The sequence below is a fragment of the Megascapheus bottae genome, chromosome 16, assembly GCF_031878675.1.
Source record: "Megascapheus bottae isolate mThoBot1 chromosome 16, mThoBot2.hap1, whole genome shotgun sequence".
In the NCBI taxonomy this organism is placed as follows: domain Eukaryota; kingdom Metazoa; phylum Chordata; class Mammalia; order Rodentia; family Geomyidae; genus Megascapheus; species Megascapheus bottae.
In genome coordinates, this window is record NC_143524.1 from 32,135,051 (window position 1) to 32,156,026 (window position 20,976).

General features: G+C 40.5%; 1 protein-coding gene and 1 pseudogene across 1 annotated transcript in view; both read left to right on the plus strand.

Moving 5' to 3' along the window:
* Positions 1–20,976, plus strand: part of Sergef (secretion regulating guanine nucleotide exchange factor) — a 210,239-nt gene that overhangs the window by 88,763 nt on the left and 100,500 nt on the right. The gene's annotated exons all lie outside the window — the stretch shown is intronic.
* Positions 7,772–7,864, plus strand: LOC150053119 (small nucleolar RNA U3; annotated as a pseudogene).

Genomic DNA, 20,976 nt, shown 5'->3' on the forward strand with positions numbered 1-20,976 from the left:
ATAATTGAAGGCCAGTGTTAAATGATTCTCAGTTTGTCCTTCGTGGACAGGAGCAGTTCTGAGCAAAAGTGGCACTTCCTGCCTCCCGAGGATGTTCTTTCTTAAAGTACAGCTGATTCAGCATAGTCAGATGCTGCCACACTCAAGCTTGGGTTTCTTCATCAAGTCCTCTTTACCTATCTCATTTTTGAGACTATGTACATGAGGCTAGGTAGCTGAAGCTGGCCATTACCTTAGTAGGAATTTGAACGAGGCAAGGTGGGCTGGAGATATGCACTTAGCACTGGCTTAGGCACTGACCTAACACAAAAGTGAGAGACTGAGGTACGATGTTAGTTCTTTTCCACTCATCCGTCATTCTAGGTTGTTTCTAATCACAGTTCCCCTCAGTCTTGTGTTCTTTGTAGCCTTCAAGCTGTCTTTCTGCTGCCCCTCATCTTTCCCCACAGTCTATTGACCTCTATTCTCCTTGTCTAGTGCAGTTTGGGTCTTAAGTCAAGGGCTTGTTCTCTGCAACCCCACAGCCTTACTACCCTCTGTATTTTTGCCTTTTCTCCTGTAGACCGAGACTTCTTTAGGGATGAGGGAATCATGGGGAATATATAAATAAATGAGCAAATTATGGTGTTTGAAATTTCACTGCTGGAAAAATAACCATAATAATTAAGAATGAAAAGAGACATGTATTATTCTTTCCTAGACACTGGAATAGGTGTTCTGTGCATGCTATCTCATTTAATCTTCACAGTAGCCCTTGACCATGATGGTGGAGGTTACTCAGAGAACTGGAGCTTCCTGCAGTCTTTCGTGTTGTCTTTCTGTTTTTGAACTGACTCATCAGAAATGATCTGCTTTATAATTTAATAATGAGTCCTTTTGAAACTTAAAAAAATGCTTTCTTTTAATTTTGCAGATTCACAGTTTAGCATTGAGTACAATAATGTATCAGATGACTGTCAAAATGCAGAACTGACTCTTTTGCTGGAAATAATTACGCTTTGCCAAACCCGTTTATTTTGAGCAGCTCTGGCATATTAATGTACTGCACTGTAAGTGTGAGCCTTGTGATGTATGGATTATGCTAGGGGAATTGAAATGGCAATTAAGCCAAGAGCAGATCCACTGGATGGGTGGTAAAACGGGAAATAGAACACGTCCCTTTGTTAAATAAATTCAACTGAAGATAAGTTTGTAATTTGACAATCTAGGCAGCTGGAAAAATTAGGAGCTGCTTCACCAGAGAAGCTGGCTTGATTCTTTAAATTTGCACAGAGAAAATGAACCCATTCATTCTCTTGGCGATTCTCTGGTCAGAGTGCCTACTTTTCAGGCTGCATACAGGACTAAAGCCAAGTCCAGCTAGGTCAAGACCACTGTTTTTAGGGACGAGCTGCTCATGGCTCTAGCCTTACATCATTGCCTTCAAGATAGTCCATTGGCCTCTCATACTTAAGTGTGTCTAAAGGGAGATTAGCTAGGTAGAAGGTGGAGTTGGAAAGATCCGTGTTTGAATTGAGGCTGCCACCACTGACCAACAACTATGTTATTTAAGGAAATAACTATGTTGTTTAAGGAACGTGGCTGGGAGTGTTGCCTGCTGCTTGCCAGCCTAGCATGTACAAACCCCCGGGTTCGATTCCTTGATACTATCTACACAGAAAAAGCTTAAGTGGTAGGGTGCTAGTTTTAAGAAAGCTCAAGGACAGTGCCCAGGCCCTGAGTTCAAGCCCCAGGACTGACAAAAAAGAAGAAGAAGGAGGAGGAGGGGGAGAAGGAGAAAAAAACAGAATCAGGGAGTTTAATAGTTCTATAGTTCTGGATAGTGACTAGGGAAGTTGTGGGTTACAGTTTTTTTGTTTGTTTGTTGTTGTTGTTGTTGTTATTGTTTGTCAGTCACTTTGGGCCTGGGCACTGTCTCTAAGCTCTTCAGCTCAAGGTTACCACTCTACCAGTTGAGCCACAACACCACTTCCGGTTTTCTGGTGGTTAATTGGAGATACGAGTCTCATGAACTTTTGTGCTGGGGCTAGATTTGATCCTAGGATCTCAGCCTCCTGAGTAGTTAGGATTACAGACATGAGTCACCGGCACCTGGTGTGGGTTACAGTTTTAATAGGCCTTACTTAGGTAGTGACAAAGACATGGACATCAGAGGGACTCAGCCTTACAAGTACCTGAGGAAGAATACTAAAGTGGGAACATAGCTGGTATCTTTGTAACCAATTCCTCTTATTCTCACCAATGATCCCGCTACTTAAGTCAGGCCAGTCTCCTCACTGTAATAAGATGAGTAATGTGAAGCCATTTCCTATATATGCACAAAGTAAAGTTCTGCTCCTCAACTCAGCATTTTAGGCTGTCCCAGCTTTGGAATAAACCTAGCTTAGTTTTATCTCCTGCACTCACGTTAAGGAAGCCATTTGCCTCAGGCAAGGGGGCAGTTTGCAGTTGCATAAAATGATATTCTCTTTCACACTTCCCCACCTTTGTTCATAGGAATGCCAATGTGCATAGTCCATGATCTTCCTGTCCTTCCAGACTCAGCTTTAGGTGTCATCTCTGTGGGAAGTCTCTGATCCCCTGTTTCTACATGATCTTTCTCTTCTGTGAACTCCATTAGCTTTTATCATTGACTGCTTTCCACCTTGTATATTAGGTGTGTGTGTTTCTGTTTATTTTTCTTACTGGATTATGAATTCCTTGAGTCAGAGATTATTTTCATCTTTTATCACCCATAGCATCTGGCACCACACCTTTGCTAGAGGAGGCACTCAATAAATCTTTGAGGGAGGGAGGGAATGAATGAATGTTACCAGTGCAATAACATCTGGGGAGAGATTTGCCTTGAGTGCTTTCTTAACACTGATATGAATGAAGTATTAAGTTCCTAGAGCTTGGATGTTTTGACCTTGCTGAAAACTGGTGCTATAATTTGGCCTCAGAATTCATTTTCTCACATTAGTTGCAAATCGTTACTAGTTATAAATATCTGATGTAGAAACACACACTTGGGGGCGTTGCTCATTCATAAGTTAGAAACTGCCTTTTTTTGTTTTGTATTTTTTTATTAACATTGATTTTTACATCATATTTTAAACGATAAGTTTAACAAACAAGTGTTCAAGGAGGGAATCTCTATTTACAATCACTGGGACTTAGTATTTAGAACTTAGTCAAAATTAGGCTAAGGGTTTGCATGTCATAGAAACATATTAATTTATGAAATAAAACATTATGTCTATAGAGTCATAGGTTTTTATGTCTATATAGTTATGTTTATATTTCTATTACCATGTCCATAGCTTTGGGTATGCAGTTACTGAGTCCTGCCTTTTTGAAGTGCTCTGTTTGTACCTGTAGTCAGATCGTATCTGTCTGCTTAGCCCACAGGCTGTCAAACACTACCCTTGGGCACCAGCAGATGAGGAGAGGAATACAGACTTTGGATGACATAGAGGAAACAGGCTCGATCATTTCATAGCGAGGTGACCTTTGGCAGGTTACCTTACTGATTTGAATATTGTTTTTAAGTCTGTAAAACAGGAATAAAAGCACCTACCACTAGAATTAATGAGGACAAATGAGGTATCCTATGTAGTATAAGATCTGTATATCACTTAACAATCAAAACAATAGTAAATCTAGATTCCTTTATATGTCTAAAGTTCTTGTGGACTAGGGCAGGGCTGCTCAGCTGATACGGTGCAAAGGAATCAATGAGAGCTTTATTAAGGTGCAAAATTTCACTTAGTAGGTCTAAATAGAGCCTAATAAATCAAGAGATTCCTAACAATCTCATGCTGCAGATCCAGGAGCTGTAGTCTGAGGAGCAAAATATTAGAGCATTGGTTCTCAAACCATAGCCTGCTTCCAAATCACTGGAACACTTGTTTAAATGGATTTGTTGGCAGCTTTGCATGCCAGGAAATAGGGTTTGGGTTTCATTTTAGTTATGTAGTCAGTAAGAATGGTGATTTTTTTTTTTAAAGAGAAGTGATCTGATCAGAGACTTCCTTGACTACCATCAGAGGCTTGTTTGGAAGGAGGTAGGGAAAGCAGTTGACAGGTAGTTTCTATGACCTATATAACATGGACTTAGCTTAGAGATCCATTATGGGTGGTAGAGAGAAGAGCTAAGGTAGAGTTTATAAAACGAGGCTGTAAGACCTACCCAGCCCTCAGCCACCAGTCTCTGCTGTTCCTTTGTGGAATTGTTACCAATGAAGTGATCAAGCCAGGGGAGGCAGACTGCACCGGAATCACTGGCCCAGCCATTTTTCGGGCATGGCAGATATTGATAATGCAGCGAGAGCTCCTTCCTGAAGTGATAGATCTTTATTCAGAACATTATTACAGGAGGTACGTAGTACAATCCAAAGCTAACATTGAATCAGGTTTCTGTGGTCTTAATATGGAAGTATGCATGTGAGACCTTGCTTTTCTCTAGCTGATTGCAGCACCATGAATGAGGGTAGCTCTATTAGACTTGCTAATTTCTATAACTCTGGGTTTGTTGAGAATAACCGACACCAAATCAGACAGTTTTGAGTTATGCTTGGGGGCCAGGGGCCAAGGGTATATTTCCAGTAGCTTTATTGTAGAACATTCATTTGCAAACAGTTGTAATTTCTAGGAGCATCTGCATAGACAAAGACACCATATGTGTGTGTGGCTGGAGAAAGTGTGGCTGATGGGTAGAGGATGGTGGTTGTTTCTAGAGTTGCTGATATGGGCTTGTAGGGAGAGGACTACTTGCTGTTGGCCAGATGCTATTGGTAGCCAGTGCATCCCTAGGGTCGTACACTGTCCAAAAGGACAGTGTTGACCTTATTCAGAGTCAGATGTTAAAGAATGTCAGTTCTTAAGATATGTACAGACTTTACAGTTTGCAGGAAGATTTCACACCCTTTACCTCACTGGAGTTTCACAGAAATACTGTGAATGAATTAGTGCGGCAGTTATTGCTCCTTTTTACTGATGAGAAAACTGGGGCTCAGATCAGTTATTCTGAAGTTACTTTACATATAAATCACGAAGGTTGGGACTTGTTTAAGAAAGAGCCAGGAAGCCTGCATTCAGGGCTGCTTTTGTTAGAATATATTTGAATGTACATGGCAGAAGTAGTTCATGTTGTAGCTTCTTTATTATCCACATTGATAACTTTGGCAAGTCCTTTATTATGCATCTTACTTTTGTCATCCATTAAATGAGAATATATTGTTAATTTAATTGGATTGTTTGAAGATTTGAATGCACACTTATTGAGAAACTACCCAGTACACTACGAGGCATACATTAGTTGTTCCGTTTCTTAAAAATTCCAGTAAATTTCTTTTTTTCATATACTTTTTATTGTAATTAATAGAAGGGCTACATGATATTTGCCAGATAGATGGTGCATTAATTCCCATACATTGATACCCTTTCACATGTCTTGGTCCCCATTTCCCTACCCCCCCCACCCCTCATCTTGTTTTCCCCTATTCCCTATCCAATTTCAAATAACCAAATACAAATATATCCGATATATCAGGTAACAAAGTGAGATACTGTAACAATATGAGATAACCAAGAGACAGCAAAAGAGATGAGAGATAACATAGTACATTAACGACAACAATCATTGATTATATGGCTTATGTTTCTATATCCTAGAGATCCTTTCATTTAGCGTCCTACTATATGGCCTTTTGTATCAAGGTTTTGCTCTATTGCAAATCTCTGCTAGGAGAGCCCAAGGTTTCTTCTGATTATGACAAATGAGGGAAACCATTGAGCCTAAGTTCCTTTGAGTCTGGCTTACTTCACTTAATATGATTTTTTCTAAGTCTTTCCATTTCTTAACAAATGGGGCAATGTCATTCTTTCTGACAGCAGCATAGAATTCCATTGTGTACAAATACCACATCTTGTTGATCCACTCATCAACTAAGGGACATCTAGGTTGGTTCCATATCTTTGCTATGGTAAATAGTGCTGGTGGATAGGAGATACACTAGACCTCCTTGGCACAGGTCGAAACTTTCTTAATAAGGACCAAGAATCACAACAAATCAGAGAAAGGCTAGATAAGTGGGACTGCATTAAACTGCAGAGCTTTTGTATAGCAAAGGACATAGCTAGTAAACTAATTAGGAAGCCTACAGAGTGGGAGAAGATCTTCACCAACCATACAACAGACAAAGGCCTCATATCTAAAATATATCAATAGCTCAAAAAATTGAATCAATCCAAAACTAATCTCCAAAGTAACACCATCCCATTAAAAGATGGGCCAAAGACTTAAAGAGAGTCTTCTCTGAAGAAGAAACAAAAATGGCCTATGGACACATGAAGAAATGCCCAACATCTCTTCATAAAAGAAATGCAAATCAAAACAACTCTAAGAATCCACCTCACTTCAGTTAGAATGGCCAGGATCAGGAAAACTAATAACAACAGATGCTGGAGGGGATGTGGCCAGGAGGGATCACTACTACAATGTTGGTGGGAGTGTAAACTCGTGCAACCACTATGGAAAGCAGTATGGCAGTTCCTCAAAAGACTAAACATAGAGCTCTCCTATGACCCAGCAATTCCACTACTTGGCATTTACCCAATCATCCAGAAAAAAAGACATACTAAATCCAGTAAATTTCTTTCTTTTTTTTTTTTTGCATTTTTTTATTGTAATTAGTAAAAGGCTTACATGATATTTGCCAGATAGAAGGTGCATTAATTCACGTACATTGATACCCTTTCACATGTCTTGGTACCCATTTCCCTCACCCCCCACACAAATCCAGTAAATTTCTTAAATTTATTAAATTATCCAGTTTATTTCTCTTCTTCTTGTATATTTTCCTTCAGATGAAAAAGTCTTCTGTCCATCTTTACCTGATGGTTCTGAAGTCAATATTCCCATCTCTACTCACCAAAACCCCTCTCTGGTTCCTCTTTATGGCTATTTACTAAATATAACTGCTGATTTATTACATCCTAAATTAAAGTTTTAACTTTTTAAACTTCAGACTAGTGCATTGCTTCTCTTCTACCCTGTTTCTGACTTACAAATCATCATGACAACTGTCCAGTTACAAGAGAGAACTTCAGGGCAAAATGTGCTCATTGTCTTAATTGTGGGGGACTGTGCTGGGTGTGTACATATGTCAAGACTGTTCAAATTATATACATTAAACATATGTTGATTATATGTCAATAAAACTGTGAAAAACAAAATTGCTCATAACCAGACAGCTTAGGCTCCAAATCCTGTATTCATCAATAGAGCAAGTTTCTCAGCCTCAGGGATGGTTCATAACACTATGTTAGTTTACAAGATTAAGGGAATTAATGGAGATGAAGTGCTTCAAACAGTACTTGCCACATGGTATGCTTTTCAGAAGTGTGTGTTGGTATTGTTTCTCTGCTGAAGTGCATCATGTCCAGCACAGAATAGGAGTTCAATAAGCTTTCATGGAATGACTAAATGAGGGAATGCTGCCAGTCTTAAAGTATTCTTATTTCTCCTCACCTTTTATTTAAATGCTTCTCTGGGGTCCAGTGGAGGTGGTTCTCCTACTCTGTGAAATCTTTTCTACCCACCTAAGCCAATAAGGCCCTCTTAACTATCTTTCCCTAGTACTGATTTTTATATTAGTGCATTTGAATCATGGGTTTTGTTTTATTTGTTCTTTTCTTTTAAAGTGGCTTCATGTGTACCATCTTTTTTCCCTATCTGTATGAGACAACTTGTGAGAATGCATGACATTTCTGCTTTAAAAAAATGTTCAAGACTATACTTTCAGGGATCATTTTTATAGTATATTACCAGAGAAACTCCACTGATTATGTAGAGTACCTACTTTAAAACCCTGAAAAAGGAAATTAAAGCAGAAATGAGGAAATGAAAAACCTCCCATGCTCCTGGATTGGAAGAATTAACATCGTGAAAAAGGCAATCTTGCCAAGGGCTATCTACAATGGGTATGCAATACAATACCCATCAATATTCCAATGTCATTCTTTAAAGAAATAGAAGAGGCAATCCAAAATTTCATATGGAATAATAAAAGACCCCATATAGCAATAACAATTCTCAGTAAAAAGAACAGCGCAGGAGGAATTTCAATACCAAACTTTAGACTCTATTACAGAGCTATAGTGACCAAAACAGCTTGGTACTGGCACAAGAACAGGCCTGAAGACCAGTGGAATAGAACTGAGGATCCAGATATTAACCCACAGACCTATGGCCACCTAATCTTTGATAAGGGAGCCTAAAAAATAGAATGGAAGAAAGACAGCCTCTCCTACAAGTGGTGCTGGCAGAACTGGTTAAGCACCTGCAGAAAACTAAAGTGGGATCCTTCTTTGTCACCCTGCACCAGGATTAACTCCAAATGGATCAAAGACCTGGAGGTAAAAGCAGATACAATGAAAATTTTAGAAGAAGGAATAGGAGATACACTAGGTCAAAACTTTCTTAATAAGGACCCAGAAACACAACAAGTCAAAGAAAGTCTGGATAAGTAGGACTGCATTAAACTGCACAGCTTCTGTATGGCAAAGGACATAGCTAGCAAACTAACTAGAAAGCCTACAGAGTGGGAGAAGAACTTCACTAACCATACAACAAAGGCCTCATATCTAAAATATATCAACAGCTCAAAAAACTGAATCACTTCAAAACTAATCTCCAGAGAAACAACCATCCCATTAAAAGATGGGCCAAAGACTTAAAGAGAGTCTTCTCTGAAGAAGAAATAAGAATCACTCCAAAACTAATCTCCAAAGAAACAACCATCCCATTAAAAGATGGGCCAAAGACTTAAAGAGAGTCTTCTCTGAAGAAGAAATAGGAATGGCCTATAGACACATGAAAAAATGCTCAACATCTCTGGCCATAAAAGAAATGCATATCAAACAACTCTAAGATTCCACCTCACTCCAGGTAGAATGGGCATGGTCAAGAAATCTAATAACAAGAGATGCTGGTGGGGATATGGCCAGGAGGGATCACCACTACACTGTTGGTGGGAGTGCAAACTCGTTCAACCCTATGGAAAACAGTATGGCAGTTCCTCAAAAGACTAAACTTAGAGCTCTCCTATGACCCAGCAATTCCACTACTTGGCATTTACCCAATCATCTAGAAACAAGGACATACTAAATCCTCTAGCACAAGGATGTTTATTGCAGCACTATTTACCATAGCAAAGATATGGAACCAACCCAGATGTCCCTCAGTTGATGAGTGGATCAACAAGATGTGGTATTTATACACAATGGAATTCTATGCTGCTGTCAGAAAAAATGACATCTCCCCATTTGTGAGGAAATGGAAAGACTTAGAGAAAATCCTATTAAGTGAAGTAAGCCAGACTCAAAGGAACATAGACTCAGTGGTTTCCCTCATTTGTCATAATCAGAAAAAACCTTGGGCTCTCCTGGCAGAGATTTACAATAGAGTAAAACGTAGATACATAAGGCTATATAGTATGACACTAAATGAAAGGACCTCCAGGATATAGAAACAAAAGCCATATAATGAGAGATTGTTGTCGTTAATGTACTATGTTATCTCTCATCTGTTTTGCTGCCCCATGGTTATCTCATATTGTTACAGTATTTTATCTTGTTATCTGATATATTGTATATATGCTTATTTGTTTATTTGAAATCGGATAGAGAAGGGGGGAAAACAAGATGAGGAGTGAGGGTGGGGGTAGGGAAATGGGGACCAAGACATGAGAAAGAATATCAATGTATGTGAAGTAATGCACCTTCTATCTGGTGAATATAATGTAACCCTTCTATTAGTTACAATAAAAATATATGAAAAAAAATGTTCCCTTTGCTGGTCCTGTACATATAGTAGGTGCTCAGTGAAAGTTGAATGAATGAATAAATTTAATATGACTTGCAAAATATTTAGAGGCTTCATGAAAGACAACAAATTCCTATCAGTTATGACTTTACTAAAAAAACAAAACAAACAACAAATACCCAGAACTTAACAAGATGTAGCCCTGGAGGGAAATTTTCTGCATTTATACTGGTAGCAAGTAGTCCTAGTTTTGTTCTTCTGTTTTTACTCCTCTTTTGGTGTTTGACAGGACTATAGTCTCCCATTAACACCTGTTTGGACCTTTTTCTGAGAATAGCTGATGTAAGCTGGCACTGTATTACTCTTGTCTGACAAACAAGAAGGAACTAGGTAAACAGGAGAAACAGCGATTCATCTGGCCCAGCCTCTTACCACAAGGGATGGAAACATTTCTCCGGCCACTGATCTAGCTCTCTGCCTTCCAGCCAAGCTTCCAACTTGCTTGGGAGCTCTTTCTGGACATCTGAGATTTTTATATTCAAAATTGCATACCCTAGTTTTGTTTTCTTCCTCTAGATAAGAATGTGTGTGTGTATTTTCCAATTTGAAAGACATATTCAGGATGATCACTCTTTGGGCAACACTCCTAATGTCTATTCTTTATAGTCATAATTCCAATTTGTCTCTTTACAATCCTCCTAGCATAATGATACCTTGGCTATATAATCAAGAGGACATTCATACCCTGATAGTGGCTCATACAAAATAATATTCCATGGCATCCCAAGTTGGGCCCTGATCCATCTTACAGAATTCGTCACTAGTGTCTTTCTTCTAGACTAGCATTGTCCTTTCCAGTTGCACCTTCTACTAAGAATGGAAACATATTGAGTACCTTGTGCCTTGGGGTTCATTCTTTTGTAGACAGGTGTTCTTGAATCCAGAATAACTCATAAGCACTGCATGCTGTAGGACAGAAGAGATACTGCTGCTGGTCAGTGCTCATAGTAATAGGTGCCAATGACATCTCCTTTCATTTGCTAGGTAAAATATGTCTTATAAGTTTCTTTAGATGGTTTCATGAAATAGATGATATGTTTGTACTTCACCAATGCAGAATCTGAAGACTCCTAGAGAAGAAAAAAAGTTTGGTTTGCTCAAGGTCACATTGCTCGTGAGTTGTGGAGCTACCTAACTTAAACTCTGGTCCTCCTTCTCCTGCACTTCCAGTATCTTCTCTTGGATATATCTATGATTATTCTAGCTTTCACTCTAGGTCTTTTCTGCAATCCCAGGCTAAACTCTTTATTACTTTCTCTGCTGCTTCTATACTTTTTTAAGTTTGGGGAAATTCCATAGATCCCAGCAAGAATTTGTTTCTTACATACTCCAAAGTTCTTCCCACTGACTGAGGAATCCTGCCCACTTCCTATTGGTAAAGCTCTTACTGGCTTCTTCTTTCCTTTTTCCTAAGACTATGTTTGTCCTTGGTCTGAATTTTAGACCCTATTTTATCTCCTGATCTGCTCCGTATTTCACACAGTTCTTGTCAGTCTTGCTTCTTCCTAGTCTAAAACTCCCCTATTGTAAGGTAGCCTCATTCTCTCATTTACTCAGTGCTCATTTATCAACCATTTTTTAAATTCTGATGTGCTGTGTTAATACACTGAAGGTTCTGAAAGTTTATTACGTGGTTAAGGAGACTTGGAATGTCAGGAGCTTTTTCTAATCCAGTATGGTAGTGGTTGTGATGGCATAAATATATGTGTAGGAGTATTGGAAGAGGTGTACACAATCCAGATTATGAGAGTGGTTCAGAGAAGTATTATTGGAACATATTATGTCTACATTGAGTTATAAGAGATGAGTCAAAGGTGGTCTAGAGTGAATGGTGGTGTTGCCAGTGGTTGGGAAAACTTGGAGGGGGATGGCAGAGCCCCAGGCACAAGAAACTACTTATGTGAAGACTCAGAATTTTATGCTCAGACATTTTAAGCACTTCAACCAGGCTGCAGCAGGATTGTGAGGAGAGTGAGAAATGAGACAGGAAAGGTGATCAGGAACTAGGTTCTAGGCCTCTTGTCTTTTTCTGAAAGTCATGAGGAACCATTGAAAGAGTTGAATCAGAGAAATGGCTTGCTCAGAATAGTGTTTTACAATGGTCTCTCTGAAGCCAGACGCAGTGGCTCACACCTGTAATCGTAGCTAATCAGGAGGCTGAGATCTGAGGATAGCAGTTCAAAGCCAGCCCGGGCACTAAAGTCTGGAGAATAATTAGCTCCAATTAACTACTAGAAAATCAGAAGTGGCGCTATGGCTTAAGGGATAGGGCAGTAGCCTTGAGCTGAAGAGCTTAGGGACAATATCCAGGCCCAGAGTTCAAGTCCCATGACCACCACTACCCCCACCAACAACAAAAAGAGAAGTACTAGAATGGTCTCTCTGGTGGCAGGGTGAAGGATGCACTGAAGATAGAGACCAATATACGAGGTGAGTCAGAAGATCCTGACAATGATTGAGGGCCAAGTTGGAGACTTGAACTAAGGCTATGGAAGAGATAATGGAGAGAAAATAAATGGATTCAAATGTCTGGGAGGTAAAATTTCTAGAGCTAGTAGCTGCCTAGTTATCCATAGAGTTGAGTGCATGCTTGCCATCCATCGGAATACCCCCACGATCTCCTGCACAGCGTTCTTTCTGCTTTCAACGGAGAAACCTGATGAATGTTTTACCATTGGTTCTTTTTACCCATCCACACTCCTTTAACCCATCCTTTCTTTGAGATCCTTCTCCTTTTGGCCAACCCTACTTTTATCATCAGCTGATCAACATCTGGGGCATTGGTTCAGTTTTCAGCTGGCAGTCCAAGTGGCACTCATTAGGATCCTTTGGTGATCCCTGCTGCCTAGAGAGAGATGTCCTCACCTCTCCCAGCCATAGTGCCTGGGGAGAAGTGGGGTGACCTTGTTTGCTGAGTTACCTCAAAAGGAGGTGTGTGTGTGTGTGTGTGTGTGTGTGTGTGTGTGTGTGTGTGTGTGTGTGTTAGACTAGCTCTTTTTTTCATATATTTTTTATTGTAATTAATAGAAGGGTTACATAATATTTGCCAGGTAGATGGTGCATTAATTCCCATACATTGATACCCTTTCACATGTCTTGGTCCCCATTTCCCTCTCCCCCACCCCCATAGACTAGCTCTTTAAACACAGTGGGAAAAGAACTTGTAACTAGTTCCCATGAAGAGAAGAGAAAGCTCAATGTGGGCAGATTGAAGTGCTCCAGGTTGGTGACATTTGGAACTGTCCTCTCTGGCAGTTCTGATTAACCTCTTACAGAGTAAAATGGACCATTACAGTCCATTCAGTTCACCATCCTCATTTTGATGAAGACTCTAGGGGTTATGTGATTTCCCCCAAGGTCACAATGAGCTAGTAGCAGAACTGGAACCAGAATGGTTCTTATTCTACCAGCTCAATGAGAGAACATGATTTTTTTTTTTGGCATAATTTTGACAGTTTGACAGCCTGGAGAATATGATGCTGAGGCTGTTTTAATGGCAATCTAGTTTGATATTTCCTCTTTTCCTCAAAAGACTTGGAATAGCTTGTCCAAGGTCACAGAGTGAGGGAGGGTGAAGCAGCCTCTAGACTTTTCGTCTGCTAAAGGCTCTTCCCTCCACACCCAGTCTCAGTGAGACCCCAGAGGTTGGCTCCAAGGACAACGAACAGAACCATCCTTTAAATGCTTTGTGATCACACTCAGTTTCATCAGCTCTCAAAAGTCGTGATTTCTTTCCCTTTTTCCTTCTTCCCTCAGTGTGTTCTTTTTCTTACTTGATGAAATGGTATGGCTGTGGAACTTACGTCAGTTTAATTAGGCTGCTCAACACAGTATTTTTCCACAGAATTTACTAGGAACTGTGAATTTGTTGTAACAAACTGCACTGCTGGCTGCAGTATCTGATTGGCATGCCGGGAGCATCACTAGCGAACAGCTAAATAGAGATGAGAGAGAAAACTGGGTCAGGAAACAGGCCTCAGTACCAGCAGAGGCTGGGGAAGAAGGCGCAGAAGCGGCGGTGGCCACAGCATGGCACTGTCTTCCTAGAGCTTGAGCCACTGAGCACCCCACCCCCACTTAGCTCCGTACTGCAGCCTCCGCCCCTCCCCTTCTTGCAGGTGATTGTTCCTGTGGCCATTTTGCCTTCTGTTTCTCTATAGATGGCAAAGCAAAGATTTTGTACCTGGCAGTTCAGCAATAGCTTTTTTTTTTTTTTTTCTTCTCAATAAAAAAGTAAGAGAGGTTCAGATAGACTCTTCAGTAGCTAGTGGTATTCAATATCAGAATATTTTGGCTTTCCAGAGGTGCTGCTGTCAGGTACTGCCAAGAAGCGGAAACTAGGTTGGGAGTTCTACACAATGATGATCAGGAATGCTGCCGTTTGCCCTATCACCTGGTTTCCCTTCCTTTTCTCACTCCTCGCTCCCCTCCCCACATTGTGTCCCATTCTCCTCTGAGAGTCCCAGTGCTAAACCATTGAAGTAAGTCAGGAGCTCTTTGGGGGAGGAGTGAGTGATTGATGCCAGGAAGCTCAGATGGAGCTCCTTGAAGGCAATATCATTTGAGATAGGCTTTGAGTGATGGCTTAGGTCCAGAGAGCTAACAGATGAGGCTAGAATGCTTGTAGCCTACCATGATGGCCTAGGACTGCTTTTGAATGTTTGAGACCTCCGTGGTAGTATGGGGCTAGGATCTATCTTGAGGCTGAGACCCTAATGATTTGCCTATGCCAGCTGCTTATTTTATAGATGAGCATATGAAGGGACAGAGGGAAAAGGGCTAGAACCTTGGCCAGCCTAGTGTAATTTTAACCTCATTATGCTCATTTGTGTGTGGGTACTTGTTCCTCCTCCTCCTCTCCCTCCTTCTCCCTCATCCTCCCCCCCTTTTTCCTAAAACCTTTATTCTTCTTTGTGCCTGACCTGGGGTGGCCTTGAACATAGGGCCTGGGCACTGTCCTTGAGCCACTTGCTCAAGACTAACCACTTGGGCCACAGTTCTACTTCTGGCATTGTTGTTATTGGTAAACTGGAGATAAGTGTCTCATTGACTTTTCTTCCCAGACTGGCTTTTGAACCTCAGTCTTCAGATCTCAGCCTTCTGAGTTGCTAGGATTTTAGGCATGAGCCACCAGCACCTAGCTCCTGTCCTAATGGCAAATGGAGATCTGAGAACATGCCCTTCTTTCTTGGGCTACTCCTGTTATCATCTTGTGGCTTCTGTGTGTGACCTCAGAGCCACCCCATAGTGTTTCTACTTGTAAAAGTATACATTAGGGGCCAGGAGTGTGGCCTAGTGGTGGTAGCCTCCTTGCTAAGCACGCACGAAACCTTGGGTTTGATTCCCAGAACCACGTACAGAGAAAAAGCTGGAAGTGGTACAGTAGCTCATTGGCAGAGTGCTATCTTTAAGCAAAAGGTGTCCAAGGACAGTGGCCAGGCCCTGAGTTCAAGCCCCAGGACTGGCAAAAAAAAAGTAGACATTACTAAGATTTTCTTTAAGACAAGTTTTGTTAGAACATTTTAATTCTCTACACCCCTTTCCCTTTTGTGGAGAAATCAGAAGGTAGAATAAAAACAGTCTTTCTAATAACTTAGATCTTTGGATGGTCTCAATTCAGGATGAAGAATGCTATGTTTGTACCAAGTATTGATGTGCTGAAATGAAGGACTATCCATTTTTTGATAGATGTACCAAAATTTGCTGATCAAATAAACCGTTTGTGCAAGGTCTTTCAAGGCCAATTTTAAGACCAACGTGTTTTGGAAGACACTTGATAACTGAAATGTCAAGTAGTCTCTGACTAGAGTTAAGTGGGATGATCAGACAAAATAAGTCCATTAGAATTGTTGTGAGACATTCTGGCTGTGAAAATCAGGCCTTGGTGACCCTGGGAATTGGGTAGTCAGAATACACCCTTGACTCTAAATAGCGGTTCATTTTGTATGCTATGTTATATACTGTATTGTGCTGCATTTGGGGTCAGAGAAGATGGTCTTCATGATTTCTCTGGTTCTGGAAGGTTATATCCACTTGCAAATCAGTGCCTTGAATCTAATGAGTATTTACAGATGAGGAGGGGAAGAAGAATTTCATGATATCCAGGTAGGATTCCATTCAGAGGCTGGCTCATTCACAGAAGCTTCAATATATTCTTATTTTGGGGTTAAATCAGGACTTGTCATTTGAGTCAGTTTATAGGAACCGTTCGAAAGGCTAGAGAATTGCTGGAGAGAGATTGGATTTGCAGTTTGGTCTTTGCCGAAGGCTTACATAAAGGGAAGAAAAAGGCAGATCTGCAGTTACACTGAAGAGCCCTAGGAAGAGTAGGGCTCATTCTGGCCCAGTGGAGAGGCCTTTGGGGAGTCTTTACTGAACTGTCATGCTTGGCCATGTCCTCTATCATCATGGACACTTAGACTTTGATAATTTGTGTCCTTTAGTTCACAACCATTTGCTTTGACAGCTGCCTTTTTTTTTTTCTTTGAGAATACCACCTCTGCTCTCCTGGATCAGGCTATTGCCCATGTGTTTGGTTCTAACCTTGGTTTTTAGTCTCGGCTATAGCTTTCCTGGTTTATCAAGCCCTCATTAGCTCTCTGAGGAAGAGCCCACATGATGCACCAAAACAGCCCAGTATCAAAGATACTTGCTGCTTTTCATCTAGCTTTGCTGTTATCTCAGCCTCTAACTTCTCCAGATCGGCTCTCCCAGTCCTAGATTCCCACTGGTGTTTTTAGATGCAAAGCAGCTGAGGGCTGACTCATCAGATACTTTGTGGTCGTGTCTTCAAGGCCTACAGGATGAGACAAAGGAGGGATGTTCATTGCTGTTGACTGTTATATTGTCCCTTAAGACCACTTTCAGAGCCTGGAAACATCCTTTCCCCTCTCTCTCTGTCTATCCAGTGCCTTCTTCAATGATCACCCAAATCTGATGCTAGTTCATATCTATCCATTCAGTTAGCAAATCCCGTGATTTCATCCCTACAGTTTCCCTTGTGTCTATTCCAATCTTGACATTCTGCTGCCACCTGGGTAATTCTAAACAAGTATCTTCTCACAGCTCTGTTCTGGAAATGTCTGTCCTAGTTGTCGCCTCTACAATGTCAACCACTGCTGCTTGCTGTCCAGGATGCTCATTGTTTACTTGTTTGTATTTCAGGCTTTTATATTAAATGTTCATTAAATATTCTGTGATCCATCCAGAACAACCTTGTCAGAACGGAGAGAAGAAAAGCAAATATCTATCTTCTCCCTTGTCTTTTCTCTCAGATGAATGAATTAAATATTTTTATTGCCTTGAAGATTAATTATCTCCTGTCTCCAGGCCAGCTTTAATATTTTAGCTGTATTTTCTTGCGACTGGACCTGACAGAATTTCTGCCGCTTCTCTACATTCTCTGCCTTTGCTAGATTTCTCATCACCTTCAGACCATGCAGTGAGTCACGGTCCAGGATTTCAGAGAGACTGGAATCTAAACTATGGGATTTCAATTTAAGTACTGAACCATAAATCTTACAGCTGAGGGACCTCTTCAAATCTGCTGGTTCCTTCTGGCATGTATTGGATAACAATTTTTGTTATCCAATAAAACACTTAAGACCCCCCCTAAATTTTAGTGACTAACTTATGACTACCCAGTGAATAAATGGTAGACCCTAATACCACATGATATTTTAAATGTATAAATATACTTATCCCTTTAGGTAGGCTTAGTCAACTTGGAGAAAGCATCTACTCCCTAATCAAACAGTTAAAGACCCCCCCTTTTGGAATACCAGGCCTACTTTGTATGAGCAGGGATAGGCAGTTTGGAAGTTACCTCTTCCCTAGCTCCCATGCTCCCTAAAGAGCTGAAGAACTCTCAGGGAAACAGAACATGTGGGAAACTTTCATCCTATTCTCATGCTTCTTGTTCAGTGGATCCTTGTAGCTCTTCATGTTCAAAAGGATTTTTTAAAAAAATTATTTATCTCCAAATGTCTTCTCCATCACTTAGGATCATCAAGCCATAATTCCTTATGCATGCCTGGGTTATACTTCAAATAAGTAAACTTGTGTTGTTCTACCATGCAATGCTTCCTCTACATCCTCTCCACCTTCTAACAACCCCTCAATCCCTCTAGCTTTTCTGTTATTCTAGTTACACAGTTGTGCTTTCCTGTGAAGCTTGGCCTGGTACGAGTTCTCTAGTTATTTTGTCTGTAAGGATTCCCAGCACTGCCATCATTTCCCATGGTTAGGCTTTGCAAATTCAGCTATTGGTATCTCCTCCTTGTGGCCCCCAGCAGTTCCATCTGGGTATCATTGTTCTCTTTCCTGGACCCCAAAAAGCAGTTTCTTAGTGATCTCCTGGTCCTTTGTCGCCGTACTCTGGTGGGTTCCAAACACTGCTCCACTTTTGGGCCTGAAACTCTAAGAAGTGATCCTAACACATAGTCTACCTCCTATAATGTGACTCTCCCACTTGGAATGAGTGGTTCATCCTTGCCAGATTGGGCTACTCATGTCTCTTACATGTTTAGTGACTTTAAAAAATCCATTTATTCTGGCCGGGAGTTTGGCCTAGTGGTAGAGTGCTTGCCTAGCATGCATGAAGACCCGGGTTTGATTCCTCTGTACCACATACATAGAAAAAAGCCAGAAGTGGTGCTGTGGCTCAAGTGGTAGAGTTCTAGCCTTGAGAAAGCCCAAAGACAGTGCTCAGGCCCTGAGCTCAAGGCCCAGGACTGGAAAAAAAATAAAATAAAAATTCATTTATTCATTTTATGTCTCTTCTCTTCATTGAAAAAATATAGTTTGGTTACATCTGTCTCTCTTTTTTGGTCCTAGAAAATAAGTACTTTATTTATCTTGGTGTATAAGTAAACATACATGCCGATGACATACACATGCATATAGGAAAACATCTAAGGAAAATCATCTTATTTATAATATATTATTTTTTTGCAGCTTGTTAAAATATGATTTTAGTCTTTAAACAGTTTCACTTAAAGTGGCATTTTTTTACCTTGACACAAATGCAGAAATAGTTTCGATTATTGATGTGTTTTCCTTTTTTTTTTCTCCAGTCCTGAGACTTGGACTCAGGGCTGAGCACTATCCTTGGGTTTTCCTCAAGGCTAGGGTTCTACCACTTGAGCCATAGCACCATTTCTGGCTTCTTCTGTGTATGTGTTACCAAGGAATCAAACCCAGGACTTCATACATGCTAGGAGCACTCTACCACTAGGCCACATTCCCAGCCCTATTGATTTGTTTTCTAAAAGGCTTTTCCTGTAAATATGGTACTGAGGAATCAAACTCAGAGTTTCATGCATGCTAGGTAAGCATTCTACCATTAAGCCACACTCCTGGCCCTAACTTTTAATTATTTACTGTAACCCAGCTCTATGTATTTCAAGTGGTTACATCTCTTTAAAAGCTGTAAAGCATCAAGGTTTTATCTGTTTAACATGTACTCTATAATAGGAAAGGAAAGAATGAGATTTTAGAGTTGTGTATATCAATTTATTTGATCCTTTCCAAAAAATCTTGTCAAGTTAGAGGTTTTTCTTTGTTTAGTGATGCTGGAAACTGAACCTAGGGTCTGTGCATGCTAGATTCTACCACAGAGACATATTGCCAGCCCATTTGATTGTTTCGTGCCTATTACAGATGTAGAAACTGAAATCCAGAGAAAAACATAATGTTCCTCTACTGTGCTGCTGACATAGTGCTACACGTAGAGTCTCTAGACTAGTAGGAGGGATAAATCATACATATAAATAGCTGTTATGGGGAAAAATCCATTGTCTTGAGAACTATAGTTACATAGCTATAAAAATTCTGCGGATGATAAAATTTCTCCTAGCTAGGGGTTAAGGAAGACTTCATGAAGGAGTAAAATTTCCACTGAGTATGAAGGAGAAGCAGTGTTTGGACAGAAGGAGATAAAAAGTAAGGATAGAAAGGATAAGAGTAACAGAGGCAAAGAGATGAAATATCCTTCAGGTCACAGAGATCATTAGTATACAGTTAACCTTGACTGGAACGCAGGGCGGGAAGAGATAGGAGGATGTAAGATTGTAAAGGAGAGCTGTACGTAGCCTATTCATAGACAAACATTTAAATGTCTGGTTGAAAGATTGATGGTTTGTTCTGTGGGCACAGGGGAGCTGTCAGCGGGTTTGAGCAGGGGAGGTGCTAGTCTGAGCTGAGATTTAGAAAGGTTACTTTGGGCCCCAGTGAATTAAAAAGAATTAGAAGCAGCAGAGAGAGAAAACATTACGAAACTAATGCCATTGCGTAGTGCAGATGTTCTGAATGTCTGGAATAGCACAGTGTCAGTGGAGATGGAGAAGAGAGGCAACAGGAGAGAAGACCTGAGGATGCAGAATGACAGGACTTGGTGACTAGCTGGGCATGGGAGGTGGGAAGAGGCACTAGAGAAGGAGGTGACAGCATCTAAAAGGGAGTGGTGGTGTTCAGCGATGTGTTCTGCTTGGGACAGGTTGGATTTTAGACATGGGTGAATTATTTACTTCACACTGTGTTCCACTGCTCCCTCTTATGACTGCTGCCATTCTGTATCCCCTTCTGGTATTCTCTTTGTCACACAAACTTAAGTGGACCTTGTTTTATCTTCAAATTTCTGAGATGCCCCTTAGTAATTCTAAGTTCAGTCTCTCCAGTGTGTGCCTCAATACACAGAAGTATACCTGTGTATATGGGGCAATACTTGGTAGTTACACTTGATAGAATACCAATGTTCATGTTATATGAACACTTATGTGACAAAGCAATGAGAATAGTCAGAGTCTGGTGACTTCACCAACCTCCTAGATAGAATTGCCAAGCAATTGACTCAGTGAGCTAAAAAGGTTATTAGAGAATAAAAGGTAGATGTTAGTTTAAATAATAAATGCAGCTGGAGCCATTAGCACATAAGAAATAGGAAAGCCAGGATGATTTTTATAAGAAGTCTTTGCTGGAAGGAATGATTGAATTTAAAAATATTTAGATGATATCAAACCAAGATTAAAGTTTTATGGGTATTAAGAAGTAGAAATTCTAGGTCAAAGCCTAAGAAAATAGTCATCAGGAAATTGGTACTTGCAAGATGG